Source organism: Scophthalmus maximus, chromosome 8 (genome assembly GCF_022379125.1).
Source record: "Scophthalmus maximus strain ysfricsl-2021 chromosome 8, ASM2237912v1, whole genome shotgun sequence".
Classification (NCBI taxonomy): Eukaryota; Metazoa; Chordata; class Actinopteri; order Pleuronectiformes; family Scophthalmidae; genus Scophthalmus; species Scophthalmus maximus.
The window spans coordinates 6,839,271-6,851,468 of NC_061522.1; the positions used below are offsets into that span (position 1 = coordinate 6,839,271).

At 42.0% G+C, this 12,198-nt stretch overlaps 1 long non-coding RNA gene across 2 annotated transcripts in view; it reads right to left on the minus strand.

Annotated features, from left to right (window-relative positions):
* The window catches only part of LOC124850472, an 80,946-nt gene extending 71,113 nt beyond the window's left edge, over nt 1-9,833 (minus strand). For both annotated transcript variants that reach the window (XR_007031328.1, XR_007031327.1), the window contains exon 1: nt 9,075-9,833. This is a non-coding gene — a long non-coding RNA (uncharacterized LOC124850472). The remainder of the gene's footprint in view (nt 1-9,074) is intronic.
* Nucleotides 9,834-12,198: the final 2,365 nt, after the last annotated feature.

The following is a 12,198-nucleotide window of genomic DNA, read 5'->3' on the forward strand; positions in this document are numbered from 1 at the left end:
ACACACACACACACACACACACACACACACACACACACACACACACACACACACACACACACACACACACACGTTTGTTATGTAGTTGCCCAACTAATACTGAAATGAGGCAGTGAATATTATAGACAGAACGTGACCTTTGACAACCAAATTCTAATCAGTTCATCCTACACTCCAACTCTGTTTGTACTAAATTTGAAAATATTCCCTCGAGATATTATTGAGATATCACTTTCATGCGAGTGGAACGGATGGAAATCATAATGCTTGCGGCCACAGCTGTTGCTGTCGCAGAGCCATATAAATAAAGAAAAAAGAAAAAAAGAAAAAGGCTGTGAAAAGTAAACAAGTGTTTTGCAAAGGTTTCTATCTGTGTGCGTTTGTGTCTATATGCATGTTTGTGAAGAAAAAAAGAAGAAACGATGGGTTCAGTGCTGTAACACTGTGGCACTGACCGTACCCAGTGGCTCTTCATCTCTTTACAGGATGAAAAAGGGTCTAAAAGTAAGAACGGTCTCTCGAAAACACTGTTTTCCAAAGGTGTTGGACAAGCAGCCATGGCGATGATTCAAACAAGAGCTTGTACAAGATAAAAGGGAGCAGAGAGGAATGAGAGTAGAAATTAAGGCACTCCTGTTCTGGAGGACGTTTTCTTTTCGAGGAGAGAAAAGACCCCTCTTCTGCCTCAGTGGTGCCCCTTGCCGTGCCTGTGTTTCGCTGTGGGAACAGACCACTTGGTGGCATGTCCTGAATAGGGGGCCTTCGCCCCTTGCCACTCCCTAAGTGGGCCTGCCAGCAAACAGGCTTTGGACCATCTCTTTTTTCTTTTCATCTTGTTATTTCATTCATCCATACACACACTTATCACGGCACTTCTATGACTACCTTCGTCCCTCTGCTGACTTTTCTTCCTTCACCCTTGTTTCACTCCTTCCTTTCCTCTGCTGCATCCTCTGTTGCTCTACTCCTCACACAGCAACGGAAAAAAAATAATCAGGACATAAGGCAGACGACGAGGGGGACCCCAATGTGTGGATGCCTGTGTGTAATAATTAGTCATCACTTCAGCGGTTCTCTAGAGAGGATTCCCTGGAGGCTGAGATCTCTATTGTGGAGGACTGGAATTGGACACATTTGGAGCTGGCATGGAGGGCTGGCCCAGGTTCCCCTCTCTCTTCCTGGGGGCTTACTACAGGCCCTGGTGGTCCAAAACATACTAACACAGACCAAGTCTATTAAACTTTGGTGATTTAAGTGCCTGGTGAGGGCTGATTTATCCCTGCCTATAGAAATGTGTGGCCTTTGGCTTTGGCCAACAGACCGCCCCCCCCTCCCATAAGAGTATTCAGTGGAGTTAAGAGGGATGACGGAGGGAGGAGGACAGGAGGTGAGTTTTAGGCAGCAGACATTAATGGACAATAGAGCTTGACACACAGATGGATGAGACATCAATTTATTTATGTGTAACAGAAAAGGCGACATATCTCGTGTGCAAGTACGCCAGAAGCTTCTGTGTTAAATTTTCCCTTTTCCCAAAAACAAAACCACTGAACTTAACTTCAAACTTCACGTTCTTTTATAAAATCAAATTTGGAGACGTGAGGATGTTTTTTTAAAGCCTTGAAATTCTCTCGTTCTGAGCAGAAATCTTCAAACAGGAAATCACTTTTAAACCAAAGGACCATATAGGATAAATGACTAGATGAACAGTTCTGAAGCTTCAAATAGTCAGGTCTCTTGTTATATTGAGAAAGTACGACTGTAAGAAGAAGAAAAATGAGCAGGGGAAAAAATTTGAAATAGGTCAAAGTATAACTAGGATTGGTTTAAATTCACTCACTATCATGTAATGCCGAGATGTCTTTGAATTATATTGCACGGGAACTTGCCATGTTGAGCAGTATAGCAACAGTGATTTACAGCAGCAGTAATTACAATATCCGTCAACCCTTATGGACTGTAATGTGTACCTTTCATGATTTGCCTCAAATTTCCCTAATAACATCATGATTTAGCTCCAGTAATCGTACCAAATATAGCCTGTGTCCGACCCTGTAATCCGCTCCACTCTAAACACCAGGAGGTGCAATGTGCTGCGGGTATCCATCAAAGATATCCAGCAGCATTAATAATGACTATGGTCCATGTATATTACAGGTTCTCACTTGGTGGGTTTCGACTACTCTGCCTCTCCATGATCAGTGGGAGGATATGGCCCCATACTGCATGAACCATACATAATCTATGAGCTACCATGTTTGAATGGAGATAAGGATGACTGGTTTGCTCAGCTCCATTGCCAGACTCTGTGGTCGACGCTTCAGGACAACAGACTCAATGTAGAATTTCACAGATTGGTGGGAGGTGGAGATGGTCACTGTTGGCTTCTGAAAGATTTACTGTCTGCTTAATTTTATATTTTATAACATAAAATACGGTCCAAGAAAATTATGATTTTAGGACAGAAAAACTAACACTTTAAATGATAAAATGTAGTGCAACATTAGTACAAGAGAAAAGTCAATAACTGAGTTCACACTGTTCTAAAAACCAACGGACCGACGACAAGGTGGTTACTGAAAGTAATTGTTAACAACACTTTGCACTCATTGCTGGTAGTCGACTCAGGACTGATAAGAACCAATCAGGAAGCAAATGTTAGTGAGTTAATCATTATTTCCAAATGTCTCAGTTTCTGCCTATCCTGACTCAAATGCAAACCAAAGTTTTCCAATTAAAACAGGGCCAACAGCTTTTCAAAAGTTCTCCGTTTAAGGGGCTCAAAAACTCTGGAGTAGTGTGGACACCAGGCGAAGACGTGAGGTGTTTAAAAAATAAAATGGATTAGTGTGGATGAAATATAGTCACAAACTACTGGCCTTACCAGAACAAGTAAGACGATCAAGCCAATGCCACCAACTACAAACAAACAAACTCTGACTATTCCTTTGGATACTGGTTCATACATTTTAAAAATTCAACTTTCCCCTATTAAGCATTTGTACGTGGCTTATGAAATACACTAACCTTATCACATGCATTGGATTATGCCGTTTATACAGCAAATAAATTACTTTACATATAGAGAAAAACATTTATAACTGCTAAGGGCTTACCGCAAAACTATATTAAATTATGTTTAAGTATGTACAGATTCTTTGGGAACTGTTATAGAGGAGTGTAAATAGAATGTGAGCATACAATGGGATTAACATTGATAATTTTACCCTGACATAGCTAACAATACACTTGTGGGTGATAAGTGAGCCAGTACTTGACTCTGGCGTATGGTACAGCTAAGTCAGTTGTAACTGGCTTTTATAGCCTCTCTTAAAATGCAATACTGTTTGGTAGCATAACCCTGCTCCAGTCACCTCAAGTGAGCATGCTCTCTTTGAAGTGCACTGTTCCAATACATTTTTGTGTGGCTGCTATGGACCATTGTGTTAGTGGGACGTATTAGTCGTTGTCCTTTCCCCCCCCCCCCCTGCGGTGGTGCTGAGTGATAGCCTGCCAGTAGAAACACAGGGGAAGAGCTGATGACCCCTGTTACAGGCCAAAGTGAGGAAGCTCCTCAAAGGTTCGACAAGTAGCGGTGTGAGAGAGAGAGCAGGGAGCTGGGGAGCAGTGCGGAGGAGGCGGAGGGTAAAGAGCAAAAGAGGCATTACTGTGTAATGACCAAGGAAGAAAAACAAGAGAACGCGGCCTGAGAGATAAATGGAGCCAGGGACTAAAACACCCATGGCAGAGGTGCCTTTTACTACAGGGACGCACACATCCGTGTGAGGGGACTACTGGGGAGGGTCTTAACAGGGCTCATCTGTATTCTGACCCTGTGCAGTGAAACACTCGCAGGTGGTATTCTTACAAAGAGCATCAGCCACAGCTGCTGCACCGAGACTGATCAAGAATTCAAACACCCTTACAGCAGGGCATGACTGCAAACTCGACTATTCAAGGGAAAACACGTTGTTAGATGAGGATTTGCAGTATCTCAACACAGGTCTGCGTGCACATGCAAACACGCTTGAGAAGTTGTGATCTTAAACGTTCTTTCAGCGAGCAGTAATTTGTGAAAACAGCAGCTGATGATGGGGAATTATTTGTGACGTTGCATCCATGTCTGTCAGTGGCTGGCGTCTCATGTGGATTGGCAGCGGAGCAGCAGGGAATCGGGTGTGGACATTTTTCTGGCTGTTCCACGTGGCGAGTGGAGGATAGCCTTGGTGATGCTGGTTACGCTCCAGAAGGGTACAGCAGTATCCCTGGCAGCTGGCACGCAGCTTCGCTCTGGCTTCAGTCAAAACAGCTGCAGTGGGTACAAACACTCGGGGGGAGCTGCACGTCTCCTTGCAGGCCTAGTTTTTTAACAGAGCCGGAGTGCAACTGCAGGTTTACAGACCAGGATGTTCTCTGGTTTCTGGGTCTCTGTGGATATTCTGCAGTGCAATGCTCAAAGTACCTGCCTCATTATAAGATCCACACTCTCTAGTCCTGCAGGGAGTTATTTTGTGTGCAGTGAAACATTATTTATTTGATTGAATACAGTATTTTCATGGCCCTTTTCCTGAGTCACTGGCTAATTGTCTCACTCTCCAAAAACAAGTGTAAATGTTCTCACAGACACAGACTCATTACTTTTACATACACTACTAATTTACAGCGGCAAAGACAGCTAGATTGTTTTTTTCTTAATAACATAATGAGCCTTGCTCATAATGTACAATGAGTGAATCTGTTTACATAAAATGTAACTGTGAAATATTCAGTGACAGCCTATTATTTATTCATTTTCCTCACCATGAAACCCTTAAACAAGCCTTAAGGCTGCTTAGGGGTTTTATGGTTGGGTTTCGGCACTCACAGCACTTTGATGTTAGAGAAAGATTGTTGTCCTTGTAAAGCAAAATTTGACTTGAAGTATCACCCAGGATATAATATACTAAAATGTAACCAATCTTTTAAAACCTTATCCAAAGCATAAATCTTAACTAAGTGACTGAAAATGCAAACCCTTGTCTCTCATCACAGAGGCAGCAATTATATCATCTTCAAATAAAAGATATGTGGCAAAACAAAGGAGAACTTATATGAGACAGGGTGGCTATTAAAACAAAATGGGTAGTGTGCAGTCCACATTGGCTCACAGTGATATTCCACAGCCCCTGTGAGCCCAGTGAGAGTTTCTCAAGGTAAAACAGAGCAAGTAAAATGCACTTATCAAAGAATAGTAACATTTCAAGGGTAAACAGGTGATTAAGTCTCTCTACTGTACCACCAATCTACTAAACTTCTAGGTATATTTCTATGAAAGTAACAGCATCCATAAAGTTGCTATAGTTACAAGAATAAAACCGTAACAGAGAGAAAAAACCGAGTCATCCATCTCCTCCTGTCTGAGGGACACACGGACCATGCCTGTTACTAATAAATCACACCTCCCCTGTCATAATGGAAAATATGATTAAAGTGAAAAATTCCCTTTAAAACCAGGCTGTCCATGTAGAAACAGAATATTACAGTGACTCTCACATCCACAACATCCAACACCGTCAATCTTATTAATCATTACACCCTCAGTAAATTTTTATATGGGGAAATGCTGTAGCTGACGCGAAAGTGAAAACCGGCTGTACATCAGCCATTTGTTATTTTACAGTTGAAGCAAACATTTTTTCTGCATCCTTCTTACATATACACACCTCTTGCGCAAGCTTATGAAATAGCAGGTGCGTACGTCAGGAGCTGCTACACAATGACCCACAGCAACCAGGCAGAGCACTTTAAAGTTTATGAACACCACACACGCCTCGAGGCGATCAAAATGTATAGACTGCGGGATTTCATTTAATATTCTCAAAGCTACTATTCAGAATGTAAATGTGATCTGCTGCATTGCTGCAAACTTGTAAACTTTGGTCACTTGTTGAACTTTAGACAGTTTCCTGCTTTCTGTGTGTGTGTGTGTGTGTATGTGTGTGTGTGTGTGTGTGTGTGTGTGTGTGTTTTTCATGGTTTTATTTTCATCATTGTGGAGAGGGAACCCGCGGGCGAACTCCCCCAGGTTGAACTCCTCAGGAAACATCAGACAGGAAGGAGAGAGGGGAAGGGCTCCTCCCTGTGGCGAGGCTACAGCTGTCCATTTCAATGAGAGGGTGAGAGACTCCTCCATAGCAACAGTTCTACATAGCAACCGTCTTTGAATGAAGATAGCCTTGGATGCCATTCAGGGAGTATCTTGTATCGCCAGTCCTTAAAAACAGAGGACACTGGACGGGAGTATTGTATAATTTTTGCCAGGCTGCTTAGAATACACTTAGTGATCTCTTTTGCTTCATAGCTGTTTTATACAAGTGACTGCATGTTGTTATATTATGATCGTAAGTATTAGATTCACTTCAACTACAAAGGCTGTGAAAGGCAAAATAATTCCTGCTGCTGATTTCTAACTCATTTTCAGCAGAGAAAAGAAAACTGAGGCACAAAAAGTGGGAAATCTACTCAGCTAGCATAGTACGTTCTAAGACTTAAGATGTGCATTTGAATAACAACACCTCTTACCGCCCTCTGGTAGAAAACATCTCAACTAAGAATTTGTCACTCTATTTGAACTCTTCCCTCATCATTTTCACACTGCGTGAGGAATCGTTCAAAGCGCTGAGCCTGAAATGAGACCAGACAGGACAGAAACATGCCTTATATAGTGAGCTTGCCACAGCTCAGGCCAATTTCAGTCCAAAAATGCAGCGCTTTGATCAGTCTCTACGGCTGATTGAGAGTGTCACTACTAACTGTCCATCACTCCTACACAGCCCCTCCAGGAGCAGCCGAGCTGAGCATGCTGCCTGGGACTGGGACCCTCCAGGAAAACAGACCGTGGTTTGACGGTGGCATGTGAAGCCAAATCCGCTCTGGAACTATCGTGAGACATTGTGTCTCAATTTGCATTCTTCCACACTTTGACCCCTTTACTCTATTTCGAATATGGGCAATACAAATAAAATTTGATGTGATTTGATATTTGCTTTTACATAATACACATGAAAATGCCATTTTTAGAAACACGAGGTACATTGCTCGATGATTATTTTTAAGTCTGTTATTCTAAATCACACTTTGCTTAATTGCACATTACTCACATACTCTGATATACTCTGATATACTCTGCACCAGTTCTCACTGACGCAAGAAGATAGATAAAGCTAGTAGGACTAAACTTTTTTTAAACTATCCTTCTGTGTGACAGAGAATAGAAAACAGAAAACTGGATTTTTTTTTAGCTCTGGAAAATGTCCATACATATAGAGAAATGTTGAACAGCTTGTCAGACCGTGTCTTGGTTGACAAAGGCAATAATGTCTGATAAAACCGCACATTGGCATCGCTGCTTTTCACACCAAGTTTGTACAATCACACTTTGAAATCAACAGCGTTAGCCCATCAGTTTAACTCTTCAGTAGCTGTCCCATTTTCAATGCTTGCTTCAAATAAACAGCAGGCTTTCAAAGACCCCTCCACAACAATTTTGCCATCTCTGACATTATCTTTGCTGGAGTTAGCTACACTGTGAAAGAAGCTCCAGATTAAAAGAGACTTCAATACCACGATATACTGCAAAGAAACATTAGAAGATATTCATTAATATTTAATGTATATATTCATTGTTATGGTTCAGAATCCCTGATGTCGGAAACTGCCCCGGACTTAACATTCATTCATTTATACATTCACTCAGTACATATCAGTTCACTTACAGTGTTATTCGTCCAAGATAGACAATTTGTTTGCATCAAAGTGAACACGGGAGCAGACAGAACAAAAGACCATGAAAAACAATAGGCAAGGACATTTGATGCAAAACAATATGCATTCACAAACAACAGGCGGACCCACGTTGGATCGTAACAGAGCAACAGAGGCCCGGAAGCTATGATTCAACTCAAACACTGAATCTACTTGAATGTAAGCATTGTATAAACATCCTGAACTAGCACACTGCAGACTTGCAAAAGATAAGTTCACTCAGTCAGCCACCTTCTCCGTCGAATGTCGGTGTTATTAAATGGATACAGAGTAGTACACAGTGTATTTGGTGTCTGGAGTCTGACCTCAATCATTCCCTGCGAGCAAACACCAAGCTCAGCACCGAGAAGATTGGGGAGTGACAATGATGAAGTCCTCCACAGGGAGATCAGAGTCTCCAGGTGCATGCCGTGGTGGAGGTGGGCCCATGAAAGGCTGGATGAGCAGCAGCAGCTGTGCTGCACCAATGTGTGCAGCAATATGTGTTGCCTAGGCTTCAGTTGACTTATGGGCTTTCTCCAGCAATGCACCTCAGACCACGAGGGGACTAAATGAAGTAGTGAACTGATGCTGACACGTCTGAATCCACCAATCTTGCTCATGTGTTGCAGCGAACTTAGCCATGTTCAGTTTCCCTTTACGGCATTATAACAGGAAAATAACCACGTGAACGGGTGAATGTGCGCGAGACAGCACTCATGTTTGCACCCTCTAAAGCCATTATACAAACTCATCCTCCAGTTGTGAGCCAATTGGAAATTCCACAAAAGCAGCACACACAACATGGGAGGAAATGTACCAGAAGAACCAGTTCATCGTATTAAGACCAAGAGCAGGAATCAGCTGCCGGCACAAGCATCAAAACATCACATCTGTGAAATAGCAGCCAGAACAGTATCTTCAGGAATAAAACTTAACAGAACCTATTGTTCATGTTCGCGTCTTCCATGTGTCCGGTCAATATATTTGTCGATAAATTGACAAAGAAAACTAATCTGCCACAATTTTTGAGTATGTATGAAGAATTATATAGATTTTCCATATATTCTTTAATGTGAGGGTTTGCTGCTTTTATTCACCGAAACTGAATATCACAGCATTTTAGACCATTTATAAAAAAATGGATTCTTTTTTTTTTTTAATTTTTCAGAAGATGTGATGCTGGTGTTAGCTCTGTGACACCTATGAAATGCTAATAGATAAACACCTGGGTTAACTCTCACTAAGATGAATATCAGATTCGGGATGTAACGGAAGCAGCTCATTCTTACCTCAGCCTGGTGGTTGAGTCATCTCAGCGGAGTGTGACATCAAATCCTCTGGTTGGTAAAAGGTGTTGTGGTCCCCGACAGGTGTGAACATCCGTCGAATATCCAACTTCCGGTCAGGGAAGTGGCGCTGTTGCCAAGAGACCGAGCTAAAAAAAATGACCCGCCAAAGGCGTGAGGCAAAATTTTCTTCCGCTCACGCGCTTCCTCATAAAGACAGGTGTACTCATTGTCGGAAAACACTGTATAAAGAGCAGCAACGGTGTTGAAATTTGTTTGAAACCGCAATTTACGAAGATGTAGGACATGGATCTAAATTAGCTTAAAATAAATGTCGTCTTCTTCGTTTAATGAACCAGTTGCGTTCATGCATGTTCCAGAGGTTAATGTCAGGGTAGCGGTCGCCTGGAGATGACCACATGAACAAGGTAGAAGGTTTTACCTCCATAGATGGGCCTTTTTGTTTTTAGGTGAAACACTTTTTTTCGGAGTTTGCCGTTCCCCCCGTGAAGAACGCAGCAGGAGATTGTCCGGGTCAGACGCATTCACAGCAGCAGTTACACTTCTGGACCATTCCGGCAAAGGGGCGGAGCCTGGGTAGATTTTCCTTCCATATTCTCACATGGGCTCACTCTGACATTTTCCCCAAAATATTACTAGGGCGCCGGCTGGAAAGTTTCCATACCAGCTGACGTCTGGGGTAATATCTGCGAACTTTAGGTTTCTCACTACCCTGAGACCCAGTTCTGGGTGCTCATTTAAATGTGCTCGGCCAGAATACCGTCTGGATCCCCTCCAATGGGAAGTGTTTTCCCTCGGCAGAAAACCTCAACTTCCAATCACAACCGAGTAGCTGATAATGGGCGTGGTTTATAACACGACGCAGCCGGAAGCGACTTTTGTAAACAACCGAGGCTGCTGCTAACGAACGAGCGTTTGACTAAAAGTACCCGATATCTTCCCCCACAAAGAAGGAGAACACTCGTTCACAGACATTGTGGAATCACCATCACAGACATCTCCTCTGTATGCTCTAGTCTGTAGTCGCGTTGCTCAACAGACGACACATGAGTCGTCTGCGTCCGTTGGTAACGCCAGGCTAGGTTCTCACAGCCCCTCCGGAAAAGTTCAGGAAAATGCCTTGATTGATTTCAGTGCATGACTGAAGAGACTTGCCAGAGCATTGTCAATGTTAATAAGGAACTGTCCTTCTCCTACAATGACATGTCAAAAGAAGGATCTTGTGACTCCATTGTGTCTGGTGACTGCTGCTGGTTCAATAAAGCAATCAAAGTAGAAACAGATTTTAAAAAAAGAAGGTATAAGTGGATTCAATAACATTAACAATGACTCGCCAACACTGACCTGTGTCAGTGAGCCGCCATGCACAACAGCGGGGGCCCTGGAACAAGCACACCTAAATGAAATTCAGCTTTAATTAATGTTATTGATTACAGATTGTGCTTTTCCTGTCCAACCAAGTCAAAAATACCTATTACAGGTACCAAAAAATTCAAAATCCACAGCTTATTTTGGATAAAGGACAAAGGACGTTCAAAGAAAAGGCTGTTTGTTATAGCTGATGTAAAAACTGCAAGATACAGGCGTTGTCATTGTCAAGTCATTAGGTATTGAATGGTCATCAGCCTTAAAATGAACCATTCTTCTTTTATAGTGTTATATTCTATTTGGCAGGTTCACATGGTTCATTTGCCATCACAGTTTAAACAGAAAGCTATTTACCGTAATGTATAAAAAAGTGGGAAAAGACAATATTTCATAGATGTACTTTGTACAATCTGATTCCAAAAATGTTGGGACAAGATAAAATGTTAATCATTTTATTTTCAGATCCTTTTTGATACATATTGAATTCAATACATTACAAATGCAAGATATTTAATGTTCAAACTGATATCATGTAACAGGTATTATTTTCTGGGATTTTACACAGCGTTCCAAAATGTTTGGAATTGGAGTTGAAGGTAGGCAGGAGCCTGAAACCAAATATGGCCTCACAGACAAGTAAGATCTAATTGATTGAACACAGCGGAGACATTCTTATATTTGTTGGCAGGGCATTTGACTTGCAACATTGCTGTATTGGCTGAGCTGTCAGGTTTATGAAAAGGAAGAAAATTGCCAAGTCATTCATGTTCACAATAGATCCGTTTGGGGTGTTTAAGATGTGATTGCCTCTGACAGAACCACACAAGAGGGAAGAAAATCATCTTCTCAACATTAGCAATGGTCCAAAAGGAAAAACACCCCCATCTGTGGTGTGTGTTTCTGTGTGAATGTACACATGTACAGTATGTGTGTGATGCGATGCGATGTGACGTGAACCCCCTGCTGCTGGGTAACCCCACTGTGCGAGAACTGAGAGCTCCCACTGCGGTCTCTAGGAGGGGATAAAAGAGTGCTGAGGTGTGTGACTCAGATAGTGAAAAGGAGGAGAGTGGTCAAAAAAGAAAGCGAGGAACCAAAGCTTTTCCAAGACACGCTTATCTGCTTGAGCATGGAACAACTAGGTGTCCTACTTACTTCTGAAACCCATAACAACCAGACTGATGCTATCTGCTGTGCCTGACCATTAAAAAGTAAAAGAAATCGTAAGATTTAAACTCATCAAAAGTCTTGAATGTAATTAAGCCCTCAGCGCCATCTTCAGACGAGGAATGGCACCATGGGCACAGTCAAGCTTCTTTCTCAGATCATGAAGACATGAGGGAAAACAACTCCTCGGTTAACTTTCAACCAACACTTTTAACTACTATGAAGTGTTGATAAGTAAAATAAATTTACAGCGAGACATTGGTTTGCACTTTAGGATGACAGGTATAATCCATTTCCCTATTTAGAGTGAATTAAAAAGTAAACACAAAGTGTCACATTAATAAATGCAGCCTTGAAAAGCTTTTAAAGTTCGACTTTGCATAAGTCCTTGTGTGATGTAACATAAAAACCCCAAAAAGTCTCAAACAACTTTGTATATTGGGGTTTTCCAAGCCATTCCTCCACGCCAGATATAAAAACTCTTACCCATAAAAGAGCAGGAATGGAGGGTGCACATGGATGACACTTAATCAGCTGGAATCCATCATCATTATCATTCTTAAGTGTGCTT